We start from the raw sequence: 12994 nt of genomic DNA, 5'->3' as shown, positions 1-12994 counted from the left end.
AATTATGTATTCATTACTCTGATCTTAGCCATAGGGCTAGTCCTAGAGAGGACTCGAAGAGACGTACTTGAGCTGAGATACACAGAATGTTAGATGGACATTCATGGGTGCAGGTAACCTCAATCTCACAGCAAATGGGTTGGTAATGCATTCAACTTCAAAAGGGCCAATAAAACGGGGGAACTACCATAGAGTCAGTCTCGAGTGGGATATAGAACAATCACACTTTTTGACCTGGTTTGTATTCTCTTGCACTGATGTGGCGTTGGTCGGCAACAGAGCCGTTTCCGTCTTTTTGTGGGCCCCTATTTTGTCAAACTACGATGGATAGATTCCTAACCCTTTCAGGTGATCCACAAAGATGCAACAATCTATTGCATTTTAATAATTTTAAAACCTCTCTCCAATTAAAATCAAAGAAGACTTAAGTTGACCCACCCGAGCAAGTTGAACTGATCGAAAATGATAATAGAAGGTAAACAGTGGGGATCCTCTGTATGTCAATAAATGAAAGTGATTCAGTGTTCCTCAAAAATGTTTATTTTAAATTGTAAAACATTTTTAAACATAACCATCCTGGTCTGGTGGTGCTGAAGGCAGTCTTAACCTATATTCTGTGGGCAGAACTAATGGTCATATAGAGTAGAGTTTACTTTACGTTGTGTAATTATGACTCTTTTGAATAAAACAAAGTACTACATCAAATACATAACTAAACTGTAGGAATGTAGGCAGATTTGTTCAAATTGTATTGCCACAACAAATATTCTAATACATGTGGTAAAGAAAGATGCAACTAACTCAGTAGAGTTAACAATAATCCACTCAGAAAAATAATCCACAGCCACAATAGTCCATAATAATCCACAGTAGGCCTAATATGTTTTAGTGTTGTTTAGCACGCTTCACATTGGAGACCTATAAACTGATGACACACTAAAATAATCCTCAAGTAATGTCATGTGACAAATATTGAACAGCAGAGGAGGTCTGTGATGGAACAGCAGCTCCACTGGACGAGGATACAGCAGACATGACAGACATCTGCCTAACTACACACCCTCCCTCCCAAATGTAATGCCAACGAGCTGGACCTGCTATAGTTCACTAAAACGGGTGTCACTTAAGTTTGATGGCATCCATGTGTGACATATGCATTTTATTTTAGCACTTTCCTAAAGCAAATACTTAAGCTAGCTAAAAATTAATTAAAGCCCCTCCTCAGTGCAACTCGCCTAGCCTCTCCTCGCTTAGCAGTACTGGTCATCATAGCAACGCAGTGTGGTAGAGACCAGATCTGACCAATCAGAAGGTGTATGTATCGCCTTGGTTCGCTTGGAACCTCAGCGGACGTGCTGAAAGAAAGTGTAAGGTACTTTTCATACCTTTTCCGTGGGGTCACTCCTCAGATATTGAGGATGGACTTGCAACTTGAGGGGGCCCCCTAGTGGTGCTGGTGCATGGGGCCCCCTAGTGGTGCAGGGGCCCCATGCACCTACATAGTCTGCATATAGCCAGTAGCAGCTCTGATCGGCAATGCACTGATTTTGGTCAGCAGAGTGAAGTAGGTAAGAGTAGATGCCTCTTCAGGCCTTATGGCAACGGAGGATGTGAGTCTGGACTGATGGGACTGCCAATTTGCTGTCCTGAAAGGGAAAGAGAGGTGGTTGATGCTGGACACAATGGATGCATGTGCAGCATTGCTGCAAGGTGTTACCTCTCACTTTTCTTTTTGGCATCTATACACGTTAGAGCATTCACTCTGGATGCATGAGTCTTGCTTCTCATGCGTGTCAAGTGAGGCTGCTGCATTACCTCATCTAGAGTCTTGCCTACTGTGAAATGCCTGCGGTTCCAGCAAAAATAGACCTGTCATATGGACCAGCGTTTCACAGTTTTAATGTCTGTATTTGTAGAATATGTCACAGACATGAAGAGAATACACACAGCAAATGAAGGGCAGTTTTCTTTCTCTTTCTTTCTTCTCCATACCTGGGACACGAGCTGGGGTCCTCTATATGACACTATGTCCAGTGGGATCAAATCAAATCAAATTAATTTCTTTATATATATCATGACTCTCGAGTCATGTCCTTGTGTTTTGTTCTGATTATGTTTTTTTTGTCTTATATTCTCCTGTCTTGGTATCATGTCTGTGTATCATGTCTTGTTGTGTCCTATGTTTTGTTTTTCCATGTCTTGTGTCTCATGTTCTGATTTTTCCATGCCCTCGTGTGTCCTGTAAGTTTCTCCTATGTTCTCCCCTCTGGCTCCCTCTGTCTGTTGTTTTGTTCCCTTCACGTTTTCTCATGTGCTCCTCCCCCTCATTACCTCACCTGGCTTCCTTCCTCCTCTCTCCTCACCTGTTCCTCGTTTGGTAATCAGTGTCTGTGTACTTAGTCTGTGTGTTTCCCTTCACTTCTCATCCGGTCATTGTTTGTCTTGGTTTGTCTTTGCCTGCTCCTGCTCCTGCTCCTGCTCCTGCTCCTGCTCCTGCTCCTGCTCCTGCTCCTGCTCCCTGTTTGGTAGGTTTTGGATTTTTTTTGCATTTTTTTCCATGTTTGATTTGAACTTTGACATTGATTTGAACTTTGTATTTTTGTTTTGCTACTTTGTTTTTCATCCCCGTTTGTCTGCTTTTGGTTTTTGTAAACAGCTTTTAAATAAAAGCTCGCCTTTTGTTCCCCTGATCTTGCCTCCTGTGTAACTGCATTTGTGTCCACCTCCCCTTCCATAGTCTTCCCTTTTTACCCCAACCTGACAATATTGTCCAAAATCACAATCACATTGCCTCAATGGGCTTTACAATCTGTATAGTGAATGACATCCTCTGTCTTTAGACCCTCGACTCGAGTGAGGAAAAGCTTCATATGTTGATGGAGAAAAAAACCCTTTTAACAGGGTTAAAAAAAAAAAAAAAAAATGATGGAAGAGCCACAGAGGAGGGATCCCTCTCCCAGGACGAACAGACATGCAATAGATGTTTCGTGTACAGAAAAGAGCAACAAATCACAGTTTACAAGTTACACTACAACAGAGAGTCTGATACAAATTATATGTAAAGTGAATGTGGATCCAGGAGACGACTAAGCAGGACGAGGCATCACCAAGTGGTGCCCAAGCTACACGACCTCCTGTCCACCTGGAAGAGAGCAGGCCACACAAGATAATTAATAATAGACAGATAGAGGCATCAAAGATTTACAGAAATATAGATATGAGGAGATAGTGAGGCAGAGGAGAGCAATGAGCAAGCGGAGCCCAGGGTGTGATGATCCACATGTCAGTATTTAAAGGCAGCAGGAGCCTGGAAATGGTAGATGGTCCCAGGGGGCCGAGGTCCATCAGAAGGGAGCCTGAATGAAAGAGAGGATGAGGAGAAAGAGAAAGAGGAGGAGGAGGAGGAGGAGGAGGAGGAGGAAGAAGCTATAGAGAGTATAAAGAGTAACACAGCTTGCAGCTTGTGGGAACAGAAAACAAAAACAAAGGTGTTGTGTCTGCCACTAGGTGGCATCGTACTGCTGGGTGTGCACAGTGAAAAGAGTGTAGAAGAAGAGAGTATGCATGTACATGGGAGGTGTGTGAGGAGATAAAGTAGCCAGTGAAAAGTAGCCCTGTTTCCGTGATTATTTTACTTCGGCCACACATGCAAACAGAACAACTGGCGGCGATGGCTAGACGATGGGCCCTGCTCATTCATGCACTCAGCACAGAGGGACATCACCTGTTCTACACCCCTCTGAACACGGGCACTACATTTGATGAAGCCATGATGGCTTTGGAAGAACAGTTCGTGCCGAAGGTGAATACTGTCGTGTCCCAACAGCACTTCAGACAGAGAGCACAGCGCGCTGACGAGACTGTGCCCCAGTGTATGGCAGCGCTAAGAGAATTAGCAGCTACATGTGCTTATGCTACCATGGAAGACAAGATGCTAAGGGACCTGCTCATCAAAAAGGCTTATGCACCAGCGGTGCAAGAGAGACTTGGATGGAACAGTCCCTGACTTTAGACTCCGCTATTACACTTGCATGTCAGGTAGAGAGCATGCTCTGCAGTTGTCCAGCGTGCTGACGGGTGTTGCTGCTGTGTATGCGGTCGCACTGGAGGGACAACAGACGCTGCTCTGACCCTGCTACAAACAGACCACCACAGAGGGCGCAGCAGAAGCAGCGGACCTGCTACAGATGTGGAGCAGCCACACACCTGGCTAATGCAACCGACTGCCCAGCTTCCCAAGCTAAATCCACCGGTTGTGGCAAGACTGGACACTTTTCAAAAGTTTGCCGCTCAGCTAAACAAGTGAGGGAGGTGGTGCCTGAAGTAGTTGTGCTAATGACAAGCTCAGACCTTGCTAATGTTGCCGACAGGATACAGTGCAACATGACTATTGAAACTGCGTCAGGAGAGTCTGCAACATGTGAACTGCTGGTGGATACAGGCTCATCAGTTTCCATCAAATCAGAGACTTTATATAACAGACATTTCTCTGCATGTCCCCTCACTCTCCCAGAAGTCAAGAAGTCAAGTCACCTACTTAAAAGAGAATATCCCAGTGCTTGGATGCTTAAAAGCTACTGTTTCCATGGACTCTGCAACTGCCCCTGCTTTCCTGTATGTGGTTCGTGGAGGCTCTGCTCTGGTGGGGATGGACCTGATCAGGGTGCTGAACTGGACATTCACTCATAAACTTAACCAGGTTTCATCTTCTGCCACTGATCAGCCTTCACCTACATCAGCTGCACCTGTGTTGGAAACAACCAATGTTAACTCATCATTCGGCTGCGTCAGAGGATTAGTGCATGAAGTAAAAGTACGTGAGGATGCAGTACCAGTGCAGCAAAGACTATGACGACTCCCCTTTGCTGTGCGTCAGGCTGTCTCTGATGAACTTGACATGATGCAAAGGAAGGCATAATTGAACAAATAGATGCTTCACCCTGGATATCCCCAATAGTGGTGACAACAAAAAAAGGAGGCAGAATTAGATTATGCACTGATCTCTGTGAACCTAACAAGGCCATTGTTGCTGATAGTCACTCACTGCCCCACAGTGAAGAGCTGTTGAGTGAGCTCAGGGGTGCCTCATTGTTCTCCACCATAGATTTGGCCTCAGCATACCACCAGTTACCACTGCATGAAGACAGTCGTGACCTGACTGCCTTTATTAAAGGGCTCTTCCGCTACTGTCGTGTTCCCTATGGTTTGGCCTCTGCTCCATCTGCATTCTAGAAGATGATGGAAACAGTGTTAAAAGGTCTGTCTGGAGTACGCAACTACCTCCATGATGTCACTGTAACTGGACGTTCTCGGGAGAAGCATGACAGGAACCTATGTGCAGTCCTGCAACGCCTGACTGACGCTGGCCTGAAACTTAACATGCAAAAATGTTCATTCAGACAGACAAGTCTCAGATTTTTGGGACATATTGTCTCCAAAGACGGAATTCTACCTGACACAGACCACATCACAGCCATCCGCAACACCTCAGCCCCAGACGACCTGGTCACAATACTTCTTAGGGCTAATTTCATGGTAATTTTGTGACGGTGGTAGAGCCGATGAGAGCGTTGCTGAGAGAGGCTACAGACTCTGGCTTTCAATGGACTGCGGCTGCAGACCGCAGTTTTCACAAACTGAAACAGTTTCTACTGGACAGTCCAGTGCTAGCATTATTTGACCCTTCTCTCCACACCTTTGTGACCACAGAGGCATCAGATTACCACCTGGGTGATATGCTGACCCAACTACACCCAGATGAGACTGAACACACCGTAGCGTTAGCATCTGGGAGTCTCACTACTCCAGAAGGAAAATATTCGACAGTGGAAAAGGAGGCTCTGGCGTGCGTGTGGGTGGTCGAAAAATGGAAGTTGTATCTCTGGGGATGGCGCCTCACTCTAAGGACTGACCATCAGGCACTGACCACGTTGCTTGCCACCAAAGGAATTGGTCGGGTAGGCATGAGAGTGGCGCGGTGGTCAGCTCGACTGCTCTGCTTCACCTATGATGTTGAGTACAGACCAGAATCACAGAACCAAGCTGCAAACTGTTTGTCGCGTCTGACACTCCCCACCCATACAGCTGCAATGGAGGAGGAACCTGAGATGGTGGCATCTGTACTATCAACTCTATCTGTAAGTGACTTTACCTCATCCTCTGCATGATGCCCTTAACTCTCCCTCTTATGTGCTCAGATTGAAAAGGGCTGGCCCAAATGCAAAAAAGATGTAGATCCCGCTCTGACACCATACTTCCTGATCCGTCATGAACTCTCTGCATCTGACACACTAGTGATGAGGGCTGAGCAACGTTACCTTGTTCCAGTTTCTCTACATGCTGCTGTAGTTCACTTGGCACATGACACACATCAAGGAGTCGTGCACACTAAACAAAGGCTACGTGAACTGTACTGGTGTCCTCAGATAGACAAGCTGGTGGCATCATTTCCACATGCCTCACCTGCCAGCTTAATGACAAATCTGCAAAGACAGCACCTGCTCCACTTCAGTCTTCAGTGCCAGATAAGCCTTGGGAGAAAGTAGGACTGGACATTGTGGGTCCTTTTGAGAATGCCCATGCCCAATGTAGGTTTGCAGTGACTTTAATAGACTGTCATAGTAAGTGGCCAGAAGTGGCATTTTCTCAACGTGTCACTGCTGGTGTTGTCATCTCATTCCTGCAGTCAGTCTTCAGCAAGGAAGCGAATCCTAGCTATATTGTTACTGACAATGGGCCACAGTTCCTCTCTAGTGCTTTTGCTGATTTTCTTTCAGAGAGGGGAATATGTCACCTGCGCAGTAGTGTCTACTACCCACAGTGCAATGGGGCGGTAGAAAGATGGAACTGAGTGCTTAAGGAATGCATCTTGGCTGCCGAGCAGATGCAGAAAAACTGGAAAACTGCAGTAACTGACTTCCTGCAAAACTACCATGCAACACCGTACGCAACCACTGGTGTCTCACCGTCTAAACTATTGCACAACGGACGAATGAAAACTAAGCTTATATTACAAGCAAGCAAGACAAGAATGACAAGTGTACAATTGTGAGAAGTACAGTGGAAAAGCAACAGAACAAGTCAAAGCAGTATACTGACAAACATCGAGGTGCAAAGACGCCTGCATTCAAGCCTGGAGACTGGGTGAGAGTGAAAAAGCCCAACCATGCCCATAAAGTAACTCCCAAGTTCACATCAACTTTGTGTGAGACAGATTGGACCAAGTACATCTGTGTTAAGTGATAACAAGAAGTAGAATGCTTCACGGCCGATTCGCTGTCCTGCGGGTCCTGGACCACCAACAATAAAGTCGGCTGATACAGCCCCAGTGACTCCGAGAAGGAGTTCTAGAGTGGCTACTCGGCTTGCTACCCTGCTTGGCTGAGGATCTTTCAGTTTGGTTAAGAAAAAAAAAGAAAACATTTGAGTCAAATGCCATAGTTTCCTGTGTGTTAAATGTTAAAAAAAATGTGTTCCTAAGGAGAAAAAACTGCTTAGTCAAGTTCAGTAATGACTCAAACTTCTGTGGACAGATTGGGTTGTGTTTCATTATCCTGTACAACACTAGAGTTAAAATAGACACTAAGAAAAGTAATGTGGTATTTTCTGGTTCTGACAGGTTAGAAATGTTTTGGTAATGGCTTAACAGAAACGGATAGCAGCTAAGTTATGCTCTGAGTGCTGTTTACTAACCTAAGTTCTCAAATGCCATTTATGTTTTATGTTAGTCTGAAGGTACTATGAATAATCTTTCAAGTAAGGGGGGAAAGTTGTGTCCGCCACTAGGTGGCATCGTACTGCTGGGTGTGCACGGTGAAAGGAGTGTAGAAGAAGAGAATTTGAACAATAGCAAAAATAAGCAATAAAATTAAAAAGGGAAGAAATAGACATATATACATATTTACATGATGTAGTGCAAAATTAACAGCAGTTTTTGTTTTGTTTTTTTAAATGTAGATTCTAAATACAGATAGTAAATATGGAATAAATATTGGTCTTCTTGATAAGTTTATAAGTCTCCTCCTGTCTGCTGCCGAGATGCTGCTGCACCAGCGGACTACTCCATAGAAAATGGCTGATGCCACCACAGAGTCATAGAAAGAGGTCAGGAGGTCCCCCTGCACCCAAAAGGACCTGAGCTTCCTCAGCAGATACAGTCTGCTCTGACCTTTCTTGTTTGTTGCTGTAGTGTGGTCAGTCCAGTCCAGTTTATTGTTCAGGTGGACTCCCAGATACTTGTAAGATGTCACCATCTCAATGTCTGTTCCCAGGATGATCACCTGTGTGCAGGGTTGTTTGTGCCTGCGGAAATCCACCACCAGCTCTTTGGTCTTCCCAGCATAGAGCTGGAGGTGGTTCCGCTGGCACCAGTCCGCGAAGTCCTGAATAAGTTCTCTGTAGGCAAAGTCGTCCTAGTCCCTGATGAGGTCGACGATAGCAGAGTCTGTAGATGGCAGTGAGGGGACTGGTGGTAGAAGTCTGCGGTGTACAGGGTGAACAGGAAAGGGGCCAGGACTGTTCCCTGTGGGGAACACGTAGTCCCGAGTCCTCACATACTGTGGCCGGTTAGTGAGGTAATCCAGGATCCAGGATGTGAGGTGTTGGTTCACCCCTGCCAGCTCCAGCTTGTCCCCCAGGAGTGCAGGCTGTATAGTGTTGAAAGCACCAAAAGAACACAATCTTCACAGTGCTTCCAGGCCTCTCCAGGTAAGACAATGATCTGTCCAGGAGGAAGATGATGGCATCGTCCACTCCGATGCCGGGATGGAAGAAGTGGTGGGGGGGCAGCAGAGATGGCTGGGTCGGGGGAGGGGTGGTCAAACCTATTGAAAAACAGGTTCATGTCATTCACCCACATCTGATCCCCCACAGCCTGGGAGGCTGGAGTCCTCTGCACTGAGATGGTTTTAAGGCTTTTCCAGACTCCACTGATGTTTCTCTGCTGCAGCTGGTTCTCCATCTTCCTCCTGTAGCTGTTCTTCCCCTCGCTGATCTTCCTCCTCAGCTCCTTCTGCACAGCCTTCAGCTCCTCGTTTCCTGACCTACAGGCCCTCTTTTTCTCCTTAAGAAGGGCCTTTATGTCAGGATTAATCCAGCGTTTGCTGTTAGAAAAACACTGTACAGTCCTGGTGGGTACAGTGTTATCAACACAGAAGTTAACGTAGTCCGTTATGCAGCCTGTTAAACTGTCGATGTCCTCCTCAATGAGAAACACATAGTTCTTCCCACACAGTTGAGTCAAAGCAGTCCCTCAGAGAATCCTCGGACTCTTCGGTCCATGCTTTAACTGCGCGGGTTTCCACTGGTTGCCTGTTTACGAGGGGCTTGTACACAGGCAGGAGATGCACTAGGTTGTGGTCAGATCATCCCAGGGGAGGGAGGGGGGATGAGTTGTATACCTCCTTGATGTTGACATACAATAAGTCTAGTGTTTTATTGTCTCTGGTGTGGCAGGTGACATATTGTGTGAATGTGGGCAGAGTGGAGGACAGAGAGGTATGATTAAAGTCCCCAGAGACGAGGAAGAGGGCCTGTGGGTGCTGTGTCTGCAGTGAGCTTGTGTTTGAGTGGATGACGTAACAAGCTGCATCAGCGTTAGCAGAGGGGGGATATACACAGCACAAACAGCGCAAAAAGGTAGTATGGCCTGATGCTAACAGCTAAAAGTTCGATGTCCTTACTGCAGACCTGTTCTTTAACAGCCACAGCCAGCCCTCCTCCTTTCCTCTTACCGTTCTCTGCCATCCTGTCTGCCCGCCGTAGTTGAAACCCATCCAGATTAGTGTCCGTGTCCGGGGTCAGCTCCGTTAGCCATGTCTCACTGAGCACCATGATGCTGCACTCGCAGTAGTCCCTCTGATGCCATGTCAGCGCCGTTAGCTCATCCATCTCATTGGGGAGAGATCTTACATTCCCCATGATGACAAACAGGAGGACAGGCCTATAACGTGTCCTCCTGCGACAGCAAACAGCTCCGGAACAGCACCCACATCTCCTCCTCCTCCTCCTCAGCTCGCAGGGGACATCAGGCCACTCGTGTGGCAGCACTGCGGCACTACTGAGGGCCAACAGCTGATCCCTACCGTAAACAATAGGGCTGCGTAAAGGCTTAAACATCAATTATATGTACTGGGAGCCAGTGTAGAGGTGCTAGGATTGGTGTAATATGATCAAATTTTCTTGTATGTGTTAATATTGTAGCGGCAGCATTCTGAACCATCTGAAGACTTCAGCTATATTGTGCAGATGGTAGACAGCGATCTTGGTAATTTCTTTGATGTGCTGATCAAAAGAGAGTGTAGAATCAAAAGTAACACCTAGATTCTTGATGGTTGAACTTTGAGAAATAACGCAGTTGTCGAGAGTTACGGTCACCTGATCAACATGGTGTCTCCGTCTGGCGGGATTTTAAGGGCACATACAGCTGAGTGTCATCCGCATAGCAGTGGAAATATATTCCATAGCTCCTAATAATTTGGCCGAGAGGTAAATATATAAAGAGAAGAGCAAAGGGCCCAGAACAGAGCCCTGGGGAACTCCATACTTCCCTGCAGTAAAAACTGATGAAGTACCATTGTAAGAAACACATTGTGTTCTTTCGGACAGGCACGATTTTAGCCAGGCTAGAGCCAGGCCAGAGATGCCAAATTGACTTTCAAGTCGGTCTGACAGTATACCATGATCTATAGTATCAAATGCAGCACTGAGATCCAGTGACATAAGCACTGAGGTAGAGCTAGAATCTAGAGTAAGTAGAATGTAATTTACCACTTTAGTGAGGGCGGTTTCGGTGGAGTGACAAGCTCTGAAAGTTGACTGAAAAGGTTCCAGGAGATTATCATTGAGTAAGTAGCCTGAAAGTTGTTGGGACACAACTCCTTCTAAGACTTTAGAGAAGAAGGGAAGGTTGGATACTGGTTGATAGTTATTTAGCGATCCTGGGTCAAGGTGTGGTTTCTTAAGAAGAGGCTTAACTACTCTGCAAAAGTGGAAATAGTCTGTGTGTGTGACTGAGAGAGTAAAAACCTAATAAACTCAATTCAGTCCAGTTTTATTGCAGGGAAGCACGTTGAGGTGAAGGCTGATTAGCTTTTAGCGTAACGTTAGCCCACCGGTCCACTTTCTTTTTCTCTGGCTGTAGATGCTCAGCAGACTGTAGAAACTGTACAACTCATGACTACTAACATTACTGTGAGGCCCAATACGTCAGCGGCAGCTGTCTGTTCCTATGATAAACACTGATTATTAAAGTGAAGATGCTGTAGGCTAATTTAGTGTTTTTAACAGTTTAATCACTTGAAACAAGGTTGCAGATAATATTGATAGGGAAATCGTGATAAAAGTAAGTGTGTGTGTGTGTGAAAGAGAGAGAGAGAGAGAGAGTACGTTGAGGGGATGGCTAGAGAATAGTGTGTGTGTGTGTGTGTGTGTGTGTGTGTAAGCCACATGAGAAGCTGCAGAAACTGACAGCAAAGCACCGTCTGAGAGAAACTGTAGGGCAATAATGGCTGTTTAACTACCAAGTTATTTTAATTGTAATTTTCTGTGTTGACTGAGAGATTCCATGCAGCAGAAAATGATATATTGTCATGTTGTGTGTCCTGAAGCTGTCTTTGACAGTTTCTTGTAGAGAGGAGCAGAATATTGCTGTTCAAGACTTTAGACATCATGCAACTGCATCATAAAGCCTACATGAACTGCATGGTGTTCAGGGATGAATAGTCTCTATCATTATTGTACTATTTTTTCAGCTATAGTTACATTCATCGTTAGTAATGTAGCAGGCTAGTTTTGAATGACAGTGTCCCTGCTATCACATGTTGGTAAAATAAAACAGTTACATAATAAAATCAACTACAGGCTTCCTTAATGCTGTAGTAAATTAAGCATGATGAGTTGAGCATATGTCAGCATGTGGCCCCACTTTTTAAGTCTGATAGAACGCCGCTGCATAAATCCAGCTGATAGATTGTTCTACCTCCAGAAATACATCAGTGGCAAAGCATGGTCCATACTGGAAGGAAGCTTCTACAGAAAGGATGATGAAGCATACGACCAAGCTTGGGAGGCCTTGAATGCTCGATATGGCCACCCTTTTGTGATCCAGCGTGCATACAAAGAAAAACTGAATAACTGGCCCAAGATTGGCTCAAGGGAGTGAGTTAAAATGAGACAATTTAGTGATTTTCTGACAGCATGCAGCAATGCCATGCCACACATTAAAGGGTTTCAAGTGTTAAATGATTCCGAGGAGAACCTAAAGATGCTCCAAAAACTTACTGATTGGATAACCTCTCGTTGGAATTGTCATGTCACAAAACAGTTAAGAGAAACAGATGAATACCCTGAGTTCAAGGAGTTTGCAGACTTCATGGCAAGAAAAGCAGAAACTGCCTGCAATCCAGTAACATCTTTTCATGCATTGAAGCCTACAGAGGAAAAGACATTTAGAGAAGTGAAACGCCCAAAAGCCAATGCATTTACCACAAATGTAAAAGCCTCTGATCAGTCAGGGACAGTCACAAAAACACAGAACGCTGTGGAAAACAGCTCAAAAGACTCTAATGGATCTAAGAGAATAAATGCTTCATCTTCATCTCAAAGCTCAGTCTCATGCATCTGCTGTGGAGAAAGCCACTCCATCCACAAGTGCCAGAAGTTAACCAATAATTCTGTGGAGGACAAGAAAAGATCCATATTTGACAATAAGCTGTGCTTTGGTTGTCTTAGGAAAGGACACAATTCAAAGGACTGCAAGAATAAAGCTACATGTGGCATATGTAAGAAACATCATCCAACACCACTTCAATAAGACCGCCCTACTGCTGCAGAACCATCTGCTCACATTGTGCAGGCTGAAGAAAACACATCTTCCCTTGCTTGTTGTGTAGACAGAGGCAATGATGGGAGTACATCCATGATAGTTCCTGTGTGGATCTCCTTAACCACCACACCAGAAACAGAGGAATTAGTGTATGCTCTACTAGATATGCAG

Source organism: Acanthopagrus latus, chromosome 11 (genome assembly GCF_904848185.1).
Source record: "Acanthopagrus latus isolate v.2019 chromosome 11, fAcaLat1.1, whole genome shotgun sequence".
Taxonomy (NCBI): domain Eukaryota; kingdom Metazoa; phylum Chordata; class Actinopteri; order Spariformes; family Sparidae; genus Acanthopagrus; species Acanthopagrus latus.
Note: the sequence above shows the minus strand (reverse complement) of the source record.